Source organism: Rhipicephalus sanguineus, chromosome 1 (genome assembly GCF_013339695.2).
Source record: "Rhipicephalus sanguineus isolate Rsan-2018 chromosome 1, BIME_Rsan_1.4, whole genome shotgun sequence".
Taxonomy (NCBI): Eukaryota; Metazoa; Arthropoda; class Arachnida; order Ixodida; family Ixodidae; genus Rhipicephalus; species Rhipicephalus sanguineus.
In genome coordinates this window covers 46,175,249-46,189,354 of record NC_051176.1, presented here as the reverse complement: position 1 = coordinate 46,189,354, position 14,106 = coordinate 46,175,249, and positions in this window count along the sequence as shown.

Genomic DNA, 14,106 nt, shown 5'->3' with positions numbered 1-14,106 from the left:
AGTTGCCCCAAGAGACTCTACAACGGGCTCTACAAAGTCCGCTCTTCTAGCTTTCGCTGTGACTGTGCAGCGTGTTCCGCGCAGGCCTGGCCATCCTTTTATCAGAACAGCTGTATCGCACATCAGAGAGTACACTCAATGATGTGCTGCTTCTGAGATCGCGCTCACTCCCTTGACAGAAAGCATTGAGCCCACTAAAAAATTGGTATTTGTCTTTTGAGAAAATAAATACTATGACTTTGAAATTAATACTGGTTTGTGCTAGTTGGTAGGAATTCGTGGTAAAGCTACTTCCGCTCCTCTGAAGAACGTGTTTCAACCTTGTCCCACTTTCCTAAGAGGAGGGCAAGTAACTACACCACAAATGCAGTGTCTTTTATGATTATTTTAACTTCAAATGTTTGCGTAAAAAAACCGTTATGAACCGTTACGGAACATTTTAGGAGCTTGCTCGCCAAGCTTCCTATGCTCGCGCCTTGTCCATGCCCGGCGTGTCCGCCGGCGTATACGGCATGTACACTACTTCTCATTGGTCCCGCCAGGAGCGCAGCTGCGCTCTCTTCTGTGATTTCAAGAATGCTCACTAGATGGCGCGCCGCCGCTCAAGGCGTTAAAGCCTCTTGATGTTGGAAAGTAGCGACGCTCCTTTATCCACGCCGGCTCATCCTCGCCGCGCCGCCAACCTCCTCTTTTTTCACCCTCTCTTTCGCGGAGCCGGCGCATCCGCAACGCTGAATGGCTGCGACGCGCGATAGCTCCCAGTCAGGTGACCCTGACGTCACGAGAAGCGAGCGCAAGCAAACTTCGCGCGCTTCACGCCCGCCATGAACCCTCCAGGCGTCAACCCTCCAGGCGTGTGTGTACGGGTGTGTGCAGGTGTATGCGTGTTTGTATGTGCGCATATGTGCGCCTGCGTTTGTATGTGCGTGTGCGCACGTGTTAACGTGTGAGTGCATGTGCGTGCGTTTGTGTATTCGCGGTGTTTTTGCGTGTACGCACGTATGTGTATGCGTGCGCCTGCGCGTGCGTGTCTGTATACTCTGTATCACTTGTGCATGCGCGTGCGTTTCTGTATCGCTGTGTATGTGCGTGTGTGTGTGTATCGCGTGTGTATGTATGTGCCTGCGTCTCAGTATCGCGTGTGTATTTATGCGCGTGCGTTTCTGCATCGCGTGTGTATGTGTGTGCGTGCGTGTCTGCATAGTGTGTGTATGTATGTGCGTGCGTGTCTGCATTGCGTGCGTATGTATGTGCGTGCATGTCTGTAACGCGTGCGTATGTATGTATATGCGTGCGTGTCTGTGTCGCGTGTGTATATCTGCGTGCGTGTCTGTATCGCGTGTGTATATCTGCGTGCGTGTCTGTATCGCGTGTGTATGTATGTATGTGCGTGCGTGTCTGTATCGCGTGTGTATGTATGTATGAGCGTGCGTGTCTGTATCGCGTGTGTATGTAGGTAAGAGCGTGCGTGCCTGTATCGCGTGTGTATGAAGGTATGACCGTGCGTGCCTGTATCGCGTGTGTATGTATGTGCGTGCGTGTCTGTATCGCGTGTGTATGTATGTATGAGCGTGCGTGTCTGTATCGCGTGTGTATGTGCGTGCGCGTCTATATCGCGTGTGTATATATGTATGAGCGTGCGTGTCTGTATCGCGTGTGTATGTATGTATGAGCGTGCGTGTCTCTATCGCGTGTGTATGTATGTATGTGCGTGTCTGTATCGCGTCTATATGCGCGTGTATATGTATGTATGTGCGTGCGTGTCTATATCACGTGTGTATGCGCATGTGTATGTAAGTGCGTGCGTGTCTGTTCGCATGTCCACGCACGTGTGTCTATAACACGTGTGTACGCGCGTGTGTATGTATGTGCGTATCTATATTGCATGTGTATGAGCGTGCCTGCCTGTATCCCGTGCGTATGATCGTATGTATCTATGTGTGTGCGTGTCTGTATCGCGTGTGTATGCATGTCCGTGTGTGTACGTATGTGCGTGTCTATCACGTGTGTATAGGCGTGTGTGTGTGCCAGCGTGCATGCATCGTGTGCGTGCGTGCGTGTCTGACAGCGGCATTGACACAAAAAGGCTTCGGGCTCACTCATTTGGCCCAATTTAAGTAAACCACCACATTCCTTCTTGGGTGCCTTCTTTTAGCTCATCAAGACCACAATTATGAAAAAAATTCTCGCCAATACTTTATGCTGGTTACATTATATGCGTTAATACACCGTGTTAAGGACAGCCCAGGCGGCGACGGGAAGGTAAACCGCTCAGCCGCCAGTTGAAATACTCATTTTTTTTCGAAGCGCTTATTTGTATATACCGAAGCGTCTTTAAAAATATATTTGTCACTTTGTTCTATCGGAAGCCCACCTTTGTCATGACTATTGCTTAAGAAACAGGTTCTCATTTGACGCTTCAAGGGGCCGATTAAACAAGCGCGCGCAGTGATTTTAATGCGGCTGCGGCGAGCCAGTGGAGGGTTCAGCGTGCCGTGCGCAGCGCGCCGGCCAGGGGAGGGGAGAAATCCGAGGAGAATTGAGGAGGAAAACGCGCGCGCGGAGGAGAGTGTCGCTACTTTCTAGATCAAGGGACTTTACAAGGCGTAGGGTGCCTCGATGTGCGCGCGCCTCCGATTCCAGGGTGGAGACACCTTTTGAAAGACTCCGCGCCGCCTGGCGGCCATACTGGTTCAAAAGTGTCGGGCGGCGCGCAGAGGCTAGCGCGGGAACCGTGCTGTAAACACGTTGTTCTTGACGTATTTATATTCGTTCTTTGGCCGCTATGACAGGCTGCTGTGTGCCACTGTGTACTAGTTCACACGCGAAAGGCCAGCGGATGTTTCGCTTCCCTCGTAACAGCGAGCGAAGAAAAAAATGGGAAGCACAAGTGAAACGCGACCGCTGGCATCCCAGCGACAACACCAAGATATGCGAGGTTACTTGTTGACTTGTCCAGCATGTGGCCGTACATTTTTTATCGCTGGCAGTGAGCATGCTGTTAAAGAAATCCTCGCTTGTCTCCCTATAGCTGCATCGCATAATCATCGCGTGAAGCTGTTTTTACAAAGAGGATGTTAAGCTTTGCGTTAAGCCGTGCGGAGTGAATAGATGCTTCGGCTACCTTGCCGATAAGCTTAGATAAGCTTGGTCAAGACAAGTTAGTCATAGCTCATGCTAAATAAGCGTAGTTAAAACAATCAATAGCAATCGATAGAAATCAATACTGATTGATGCTCATTGATATCAATTAAGCCGCCGGATTAGACCAAGGTAAGCTTAGAAAAAGCCTAGTTAAGCCAGTATATCGCAGCCTAATTGAGTTTGGACACACCAATATAACGCTAATCGATACCAGTCTACACTGATAGATACCTATCAAGTGGGATTAGGAAAAATTAGTGGAGATTATGTCGGATCACGCTAATGCGGTCCAAGATGAGATGACATAGCCATGATGTAGATTAGACCCGACTAGGCTATGTTCTTTCGGATTAAGCACGACTAATTAAATCCGGGTTAAGCTAATCCTGCACAAGTCAATGTTGAGTGAATTGAAAATGACTGGCCTTTTGGGTGACTGCGTATGGTCACATTAATCCGATCCGATTAAATTCGATTAAGCTGGATTAAGGTAGTCTGAATCTTGAACCATCCAATTTTGACTAGGTTGAGATTGCCTAGCCAATTGGATGATAGAGTATGACCACAATAAGCAATGTGGATTAAGCCGGATTAAGCTAATCACGAGCAAGTGAATTTGGAGTGAGTTGACATTGTCTAGCCTGTTGGATGCCAGAGCATGACCACGTTAAGCCCATCCGGATTAAGCCAGATTAAGCTAATCCGAATTAAGCTAATCTTGAGCAAGTCTCTTATCAGTAAGTTCAAATGGCCTAGCCATTTGGATTACTGAGTGTGGCCACAATAAGACAATAAAAATTAAGCCGGAATAATCTAGCCCGGATTAAGCCGGATTAAGCTAATCCAGACTAATGTAACCCAGAACCAGCCATTCTGAGTAAATTTAGTTTGTCTAGTCAGTTGAATGATAGAGTATGGCCACAAAACAGTGTGGATCAAGCCGGGTTAAGCTAATCCGCATTAAGCTCATCACAGGCAATTGAATTTGGAGTGAGACTGTCTTGCCTGTTAGAGCTCCATGACCGGGTCATGTTAGAGCTCTAACAGAACTCCATGATAGAGCTAGCTCTATGACCAGGTCATGTATGTAATGGCGTACATGACATGATTTTCATGTTATGAGCAGTCATTTATATTTAACTTACACTGTTATCGTGCCCTGTCAATTTATTTTACTGAAAGTAATAAAAGAGTCTTCAGAGCTGTATTACCAAGTCATGCATGTCATGGCCTGCATGACATGATTTATTTGTTATGACTAGTCATTTACGTTAGTCATGCTCTCTTACCGTGCCATGTCAATATTGGTAGTCAACAAGTTAATAAATCCGTCATTGAAGCCCCATGACTTGGTCATGTGTGTCATGGCGCACATGACATGCATGACAAGATTTTCATGTTAGGACCAGTCAGTTATGGTAAAAATGCCATCTTATCATGTCGCGTCAATTTTGGTAGACACCAAATTAATAAAGCGGCCGTAAGAGCTCCATGACCGCGTCTAGTATGTCATGGCCTATATGACATGCATGACAAGGCTTTCGTGTTATGACCAGTCATGTATAGTTTCCTCATGCTCTTATCATACCATGTCAATTTTGGTATACAAGAAGTTCACCAAGCGGCCGTTGTAGCTCCTTGAACAAGTCACGTATGTCATGGAGCAACAAGCATTAATGCGTCAAATGGTTTGTTTTGCTTCAAATTCTACCGAACAACCGCTGCGTAGCGCTTTGCCGCAATGGCTTGGAGGCAGTCGTTCACCGCGTGGTCATTTTCATGTAATTAGCAGTTATTTATGTTTTTCGCATGCTCTTGTCATGCCATGTCAATTTTGGTACCCGTCAATCGGCTGCGAGAGCACGAGGACCTACACAGCCAGTGAGATAGACAGACCGATAGATATGCTCTAAATGCCTTTATTTCGCCATCAAATGCTTCGTGCGTAATAATTAGTGCCTAATCTATTTGTTACAAACATGGCTTAGAAGGAATAAACTGAGCCAGATTACCGCGCATTTAGGCGAAAGCGTTCCATCTTTGCATGCCAGGCATTGCCACAGAACGCGAACGTTTGAACCAATATGGCGTCCACAAAAGCAGTGTCTCCACGCTGTTCCAGAAGAGCACATCTAGGCACCCTACATAAAACTGCATCGCCGCGCCATCTGACGTGGGAAGTGCGCGTGCGCGTCCTTCCAATCTCGCAGCCATATCTTTTTACTGTACACGACTCGCTATGCCCTGATTAAAGAGATAGCATATCTTGTCTAAGTGGCAAACCGGTGCCACACAAATCATTACTTCTCTTCTCTGCGCGTTCGTTTTAGTTGAAGCGTACCTGTGATACTGAAACATGAACGAGGGCCCCGAAAATCAAAAGGCATTGAGCCGAAAGACTGATTTACTTTATTAACATAATATAACAAGAGGCAGGCCGACCACCTTGCACATAGAAGAAAATAGGCGAATTGACTAGAAAAAAAAAGAAGAAACGCTCGCTGTTATCGGCGAGGTAATGGGTTGGCTTTGAAAAAAAAAGGAAAGCATCTGAGGGTGACCGAGAATTAGCCACGGCGAAATTTATCACCTATGTCGTATTGAGTTGTCATTAAGAACAGTGACACATTTGGATCACGCGGTCACACTCAGACACTGATCGACAAGTTTTTGGGCAGGATACCAAACGAAGCATATCTTCTGAACCATTTGCTGTGATCACTCTTCTTCAGAGCTTGCGATACTGTCTATAGAGAGCATGTAAATCACAACGCGTTCCTCGTGGATTCAGGAAGGTACAAAAACACGTGGCAGCAGTGATGAACCAAAAAAGGTTAGTGACAGCTCAAAAGAACCCAAATTGTTCATCAACGAGTAGAAGTTCCCTGCTTCTCTATATTACAAGTGTGAGCTCTTCGAACTGCGATAAAAGGAGACGGACGCTTGAGCTTCGTCTCCAAGAGTAGAACACGATAACCTGATCGGCCCTAGTTGGCATCGCCTTCTCCATAATTAGCCTCAACGTGCCGTGTGGAAAAAAGAGCCTGTGCGCGTAACATTGAACACATTTGCGCCACGCACAACGCGCTGATTTTTTGCGCACTACCAACGAGGCTTATGTAGACACCGACACCAGAATGTCTGCGAAAGGAGCTTTTAACACCAGCGCGTTAAACGAAAAGTTCGGCTGCTCTGCCTTGTCTGTGAAGCAAGCCGTGTACACTTCACCGCCACCATGCCTCCATCGAACTGAGGGCGTCACGGATTCAAGAAAGAACGTGACGCCTAGCGCAAAACGCTACGTGTAATCACCTGGTCGACTGCAAACGAGTAAAAAGATATGGCTGCGAAATTGAAAGCACGAGCATGCGATTCTCTATGTCAGATGGCGCGGCGATGCAGTTTTATCTGATTGCGGTCGTCGCTCGCACGTCCCGACTTATTTTGCCGACGGGTGCACAGATACGCTTTTAAAAAAATTGTCACTAGAGCCTGCGCACTTTCTCTAAAGTGCCTGAGGGCAGTGATTTTTAGTTAACATATGTGCATCCAACGAATTCGTAAAGCCAAAATGACATTAGTATTAACCCGCGTGTAGGTAAATAAGCAAATATGAGCTTGCTTGAGTCGATCAGGATCGAAACTACATTAGGAACGGGTTATCTCTCCGTAATTGAATATTCACGTTCTTCGCAGCGAACGTCGCGCATAGAGCAGAGCTCTAATCCTAATGGTCAGTACGGCTAGAGGCTAAAGCGAACTATTACGGCTGCAGCTCGCGAATGTACACATTAATGACAAACGATATATCCAAGCAGGCGACGAAAACTGACTTGTTCAGTGCGCAGTTCACAAGTATACGATGGTTTCTACATAGAAATGACTATACACGTAGCTGTCATTGCGAATAGAGGTGTGCACGGGCTCCGGGTAGCCCGAAAGCCCGAGCCCGACCCGGCCCGCGGGCCGGGCTCGGGCGGGCCGACGTATTTTCAACTCGGGCCCGGGCCGGGCTCGGGCTACTTGGAGTTTTATCGGGCCGGGCTCGGGCCCGGCGCAAAGCCCGACTCAAGCCCGAAACATAGAGAATGAGCAGAAATTGTTTTCCAGCACGCATACAGCGCCTTTTCCGCGACCGCCCTTTACCGCTTTTCCTTTCCATTCGCTACTTTAAACAAAAGGGGAGCAGGTAAAGCACTGCCTCTGTTGCACTCCGACAAACAGAGAAGTAACATAACCTGAGCTAGTGACGGCGCCACGCGACTGTTCGCGTTAGATTTCAGGCCAAATCCTATATGAGTGAAAATGCACGCGACAGTGACGAGCGATCCGACTTAGATCGCCTTCGCGCAAGCTGACACTTGCATGGGCAAAAGCGCCGCACTTCGTTGAAGCCTAAATCGTTGGACTGCTTGCTGTTTTTGCACGACAATTGGTGGTCTGTGTAATCACATTTGATATGCTCAATAAAATGCCAGATTACCAGAAAACGATGTTTTGTTTTCGCAGCGAACCTTGAAAAAGCCGGGCCGGGCAGGGCCCGGGATTGTGTTTTCGTACGTCGGGCCGGGCCGGGCGGGCTCGCAGCCCTTTGCCGTCGGGCTCGGGCGGGCCTTCGACAAAGTCAGCGGGCCCGGGCCGGGCTCGGGCTCGGAAATACGGCCCGTGCACAGCTCTAATTGCGAATGCCACACACATCTTCGGTTACGCTAATCTTTTCTACTACAAAATATGCCAGATGGATGTTCTGATCCCAGAAAGTACATAATAAGCACACGAACTACCTTCTGTATGTTGTCGCATATACGGAGGCACTCAAATCTCCGTTTCTAAACAATATATTGAAAAGGAGGGCCACCAAAATAGGTTATTACATAAAAGAAAACAGAGGGTCTGTCGTCTTCCAGTTTTGTGTCTCGGTAACATGTCGGACAAGGTGCCTCGGTGTCGTGGTTCCGAATTCCGCACGTTCCTGTTTTTTTTAGGAGCTTGCTCGCCAAGCTTCTTCAGCTCGCGCCTTGTCCGTCGGCGGCGTGTACACTAGTTCTCATTGGTCCCGCCAAAAGTTGATAGGCGCAGCTGCGCTCTCTCCAGTGATTTCAAGAATGCTCACTAGATGGCGCGTCGCCGCTCAAGGCGGCGCTCACCACCCTCGGCGCGTGCGCTAGTTAGATAGGTGACCTTGAGGCCCGCGCCTCTCGTTTGGCGCTGGCGTTCGGCGCGCTTCCTTTCTCTTCGCCGAAGCTCACTCAGTGAACACTCTTTGTTGCCACACCGCTGCATGAACACCCCAACCAAGGCAGCAGCGCGGCGGGCTCGCAATGCAGCTGCAGCTCGGGCTCGCCGCGAAGACCCAGCGGTAAGAGCACGGGAGGCCGAAGCGAAGAGGGCTCGCCGTCAAGCAAACCCGGAGCTGCGTGCCAGCGAAGCAGAAGAGAAGTGGGCGCGCCGTCAAGCGGACACTGTGGGGAAAGGCCGCGAAGCAGAAGCAGCACGGAAGCGGCGGCAGGAGAACCCCGAAGAAGTGCGAGCGCGCGATGCCGCGGCTAAGCGTCAAGAGCGGTCGCTACCTGAAGTTGGCGGTGCCGACGCGCGCTTCAAGAGCGATTTCCTCGACCTCACGTTCGGCCACAGTTGCACAACGTTGCCACGTCTATATATGATGGTAGAGGAATGTGTACGGATGATTCGCGGGTTACCCGATCATCTCCGAGCAAGCTCCTCCAAGATCATTCACTTCGTGGATATAGTAAGGATTTTTTTGCGGCTATTTTTTTTTCGCAAGGCTCGTTGCTTAGTGCTAGTTACGATCTGCGCATGACAAAAATTGTCAAAAGCAAATTAAAAGCCCAATTTCCGCCCGTAACGAGTGTCTCGTTAAATACTCTAGTTGTGTTTATATCTTGCGTTTGTGATCCAGATAATTTCTCGAAATGTATACTTACGAATGTTCCTTTATGCACTGTAAAAAATGTACCCAGATGGGAGGTCTTGGGGGATGATGGTCCCACCTACCTCCGGTGACCTCTCCCCAACTCGAGCACATCGGAATGTACCGGAGTATATACGTTAATTCACCGCCATTCTCCTCCCGCGCGCGATGGAGGGACGAAAAGGGCGCCCATTCGCCGATTATACTTCGGTGCTCATGCCGCAAATACTCCGGCGGCATCGCTCAGCAACTTTCATTGGCTGCTGGAGGAGTGACGTAGGCAGCCTCGCCAGGCGGCCGGTCCCCAGAAACCATTGTTAAAGACCTTCCCTTTCGCCGAACGGTCGCAGGGTCTCTTACCGACACTTGCTTTCCCACGGTAGCGGTTGGGTTATTGGAACCCCTGTGTATACGTTCTGGGAACGGGATCATGACCCCCTTTGCTGGACCGGACGGTGCAGCTAACAAGAAGGAGAGAGTGTGGCTGGCGCGGGGAGAGTCGGCGGCCGAAGAGTGAACAGAGTCGTTGAAGCAACAATAGATAAAGGATTCTTTTATTGCGATAGCAAATATATGGACAGTCTCGGCTGATTTTTGCCGTCGCCGCCGTCATGCACCGTATATGTATATGTCTCTACATACATGTCAAAGCCACAAAGAAAAATAATTGAGAAAAACTTTCCGGCGCGCGGAATCGAACGGACGACCTCCCGCTTTCCAGCGCGGTGCACCGTCTCTCAGCCTGCTAACGGCGAGCTATTTATATACACCGCTTACATCAGCATGCTTTCTTAGTTACCACATTGATGGCGCGATGTGCACGCGTGGCGCGGTTTAAAGATCGTCGCCCCGTTCATGCGAACTCCGTTGCTCTTGGACCTACAGGGCGTGGTCGCCTTCGTGCGCTTATCTCGAGGAAAGAAGGGGGCGGCTGGCGGGGGGGGGGGGAGAGTGTGGGGGGGAGTGGGGCGTTGTATGTCTTGTGCATTCCCCGCAATGACCGCGCTGAAGTGACAGAGCGTACGAAGGTCGCTTCGCTCGCTGCAGCGGCCGCGTTTGCGAAAGGAGCGCGCCGTTCAAACAGAAATAAGTAACAACAGGGACAGTTAGTTCGCGCTCGTCCTGTGTGTACCTGTTCGTTCGTTTCGTGCGTCTGCTTTATGTTTGAGCAGTGCGCTTCCAATGTCGAGCTGTGATGCATGATAGTTCGCGCTCGTCCTGTGTGCGTTCTTTTCTTGCGTCCTATGACTCGAGCGACGCGCTGGCAATTTCTAGCTGCTTTCCGTTCTTCGCGTTACATTGCAATTTCTTGCTAAGGCATTCATTGCTTCGCCGTTACGGCGAAACTGTGACTTTTTTTAGCTCTCTAACAGTTCTAAACATGTAAATACACTTCTTGTATCATTTGGAAACCTAGCGTCATCGAGGTATTGAAATCGAACCCTTTTATAACAACCAGCATAGCACAGGCCAAGCCACCCGAATTGAAGTGCAGCGAGGATTACGCGAAGCCTTCCGCCGCGTTCGGAAAAAGGAAATCGTTCCGTGCCCCTTCCGGACTTTACAAGCGACTATAAGCGTCAACGAAGGTTGTCATCTCATCGACAGCAGCAAGTTGCGGGACCCTAATCACGTGATGGTGCCGTGCAGCAAACGACACATTGTGATCTCGTGAGTGGCGAACAAGCGGACGGTAGCGGGTGCAGAGCAAACCTGGTGAGTGAGCTCTTGTTGAATTATCCACGTCATTTTTGTCGAAAAGTGCTAATATTGGGTACTGTTATGTTGATAACCAAGATGATTACCAAGACTAGGTTGGCATTACAGGATGCAAGTAAAAACTCCAGCGGAAATGCCGAAAAAGCGTTGTTTGGACCACGTGTTTTTTTTAATGCGAAGCAATTCTCAGCGAACTTCTGCGACTTTGAGCGTATCTATCTATCTATCTATCTATCTATCTATCTATCTATCTATCTATCTATCTATCTATCTATCTATCTATCTATCTATCTATCTATCTATCTATCTATCTAGCCGCCTACGCCTTTGAGCTCTCCTGCCCGTTTCATTAATGGGATGGATACCAATGTTGGTATGACACAACATGACCGTATTACGAACATAACTGCAAGGTCATAACATGAAAATCATGATAAGCGTGTCATGAACAGCATGATTTACTTGCCACGGTCTTGGGGCTCTTGAGGTCGTTTCGTTAATTTTATATATACCAAAATTGATATGGCGTGACAATAGTGTATGACGAACACAAGCGGCAGGTCCTAATGTGCAAATCATGACAGGCATGTCATGTACAGCATGATTTACACCATATGGTCTCGGGGCGCCCGTGGCCGTTTAAATGAACGGATACATATCAAAAATGGTATGATGAGACATTTCTGTATGACGAACATAACTGACACATGGTAACATGAAAATCATGATATGCAAATCATGTACAACATAATTTATATGCTATGCTCATGGTGCCCGTTTAAATGAATGGATACACACCAAAACTGGTATGATGAGACATTTCTGTATCACCAACACAACTGACACATGGTAACATGAAAATCATGATATGCAAATCATGTACGACATGATTTACATGCCACGCTCATGGTGCCCTCGCGGCCATTTTGCTCGCTTGATATACACCAAAATTGGTATTACGCGACGAGACTGTATGATGAACGTAAGTCAGAAGTGATAACGTGAAGATCATGACATGCAAGTCATGTACGACATGATTTACATGCCATGTTCATTGTCCAATAGTTGCCGTTTCGCTAGCGTGATATGCATCAAAATTGGCATTGCGCGACGCGACTGTATGATGAACGTAAATGGGAGGTGGAAACTTGAAAATCATGACAGCCAAGTCATGTACGAGGTGATTTACATGACACGCTCATGGTGTCCTCGCGGCCATTTCGCTCGCTTGATATACACCAAAATTGGTATTGCGCGACAAGACTGTATGTCGAACATAAATGAGAGGTGGTAACATGAATTAGAGCACTGCACGGGCCTGATTTTTCGGCCCGGGCCCGACCTGGGTCTGCTTTATGAAGCCCGAGCCCAGCCCGAGCCCGTTGTTCCAAGCACGGGCCCGGCCCGGGCCCGAGCGTACATGACCGAACCCAATCCGAGCCCTGCCCGGACGCGGCCCGGGCCCGGGCGTTCATTACTAAACTTATCCAGGGCGCGCGTGTTCATGACCAGGCCCGGCCCGGGTCCGCCAGAGGATAATAGTTGTTGATGATGATTATTAATGATGCCTTGCGCTTTGTAGCGGGCGATCGCACGGAAAATCCGGTGAGTACATGCATCGAAATGTTGCTTTGCCCGCGGTGGTAGCTCAGCGGTTAAGCTGTTTCGCTCTTAAGTCCTAGGATGCGGGTCGCTGCCACTGCGGCCGCATTTTGATGGGAGCGATATGCAAGAACACCCGTGTACTTATCTTTAGGTGCACGTTAAAGAACTCCAGGTGGTCGAAATTAATCCGGTCCCCACTACGGCGTGCCTCGTAATCATATCATGATTTTGGCACGTAATACCAAGGAATATAAATGAAATGTGGCCTATATGGCACATGGCAAGTCATTACAATAACAGTTTAGTGAAAATAAAACATCGCAACAAAATCTATTTGAAAGAAGTGTACAACTAACATGAAAAAGCGGAGAGCAGCAAACCCGGGACATTTTCTTTAATGCTATTTTCTACACTTGCGTTGGAAACATCAATTACATAATTTTTTAAAAGGGGCTCCTGATTAATAATTTGTTGCAGCAAAATAAAAAAACGTTAACGTTATATATGAAGAACAGCCAAGAAAAGCAGATGAAATATAAATGGTTCATATTTTTAACTTTGTCACGGAAACGTAATCGCTATGTACAATATAATTATATAATCAAGCTGCTACCCACCATACTTGATGCTATTCCTTCACCCTTCTTAGCTCTACCAAGAGCCAGATCTTTCCACGTGTCACTTCAGCTTGGCGCAGAATGCCTAAGACCATACAGTGCACAACGTTCGCTTGTGCTCGAAGGCCCGACTTAGGCCTTATGAGGGGGCCCGAGTCCGGCCCGGCCCGCAGCCTCAAGCCCCGGCCCGGCCCCGGCCCGCACTTTCAAGCCCGAGCCCAGCCCGGGCCCGCCGGAAAACGCTTCGGACGGCCCGGCCCGGCCCGCGGGCCGGGCCGGGCCCGTGCAGTGCTCTAACATGAATATCATGACATGCATGTCATGTACGACCTAATTTACATAACACTGTCATGGTGCGCTTCCGGCCGTTTTGTTACTGGATATATACCAAAATTGGTATGGCGTGACACTAGTGCGTCATGAACATAAATGACAGGTCGTGCATTGTATATTCCAGAACATACGCTTCATTAGCATGGCATATACCCTATTGTACATGCACGCATGCATGTCAAACATGCGATATATAGTGACCTAGATGCCATGACATGGTTGACTTCACTAGTCTCCAAGACGAACAAGCCGATGTACCAGCTCTCTGCCGGCTGCTTCGCATTAAATTGATTCCCACAGTGCGTGGGATGTGCCGTATTTTTTAAAATATAGATAACTGCGGTAACGTTCAACGCAGCAGTGTAATATTTGGAGCGCGGAGTGGCCCTAGCGCTATGCGTTGATGGAAAACATCATAGTTGTGGGTTAACTCAATAAGGAGTTATTAAGTATTATTAAGTGTTAAACCTAATTGGTAAGGAGATATTGTTGGTCTGGCTGGTGTAAATAAAGGGTATTTTTTGCTCGCTTTCGGTATTAATATACGCCAGGTCGTGGTCTATCATTGTGTGTTGACAATCTTGATCTTTCATGTAAACTGAACGAATAGAACATGAAAATCTGAAATCAGTATTAAATTTTATATATTTGGCGAATTGAGAGAAAGGTGTTTGGCACATATTTTTATAACGCATATACGTGCTCATTTTGGTGAAACTGTTATTTGATATATTACGTGGTACCTGAGGTATCAGT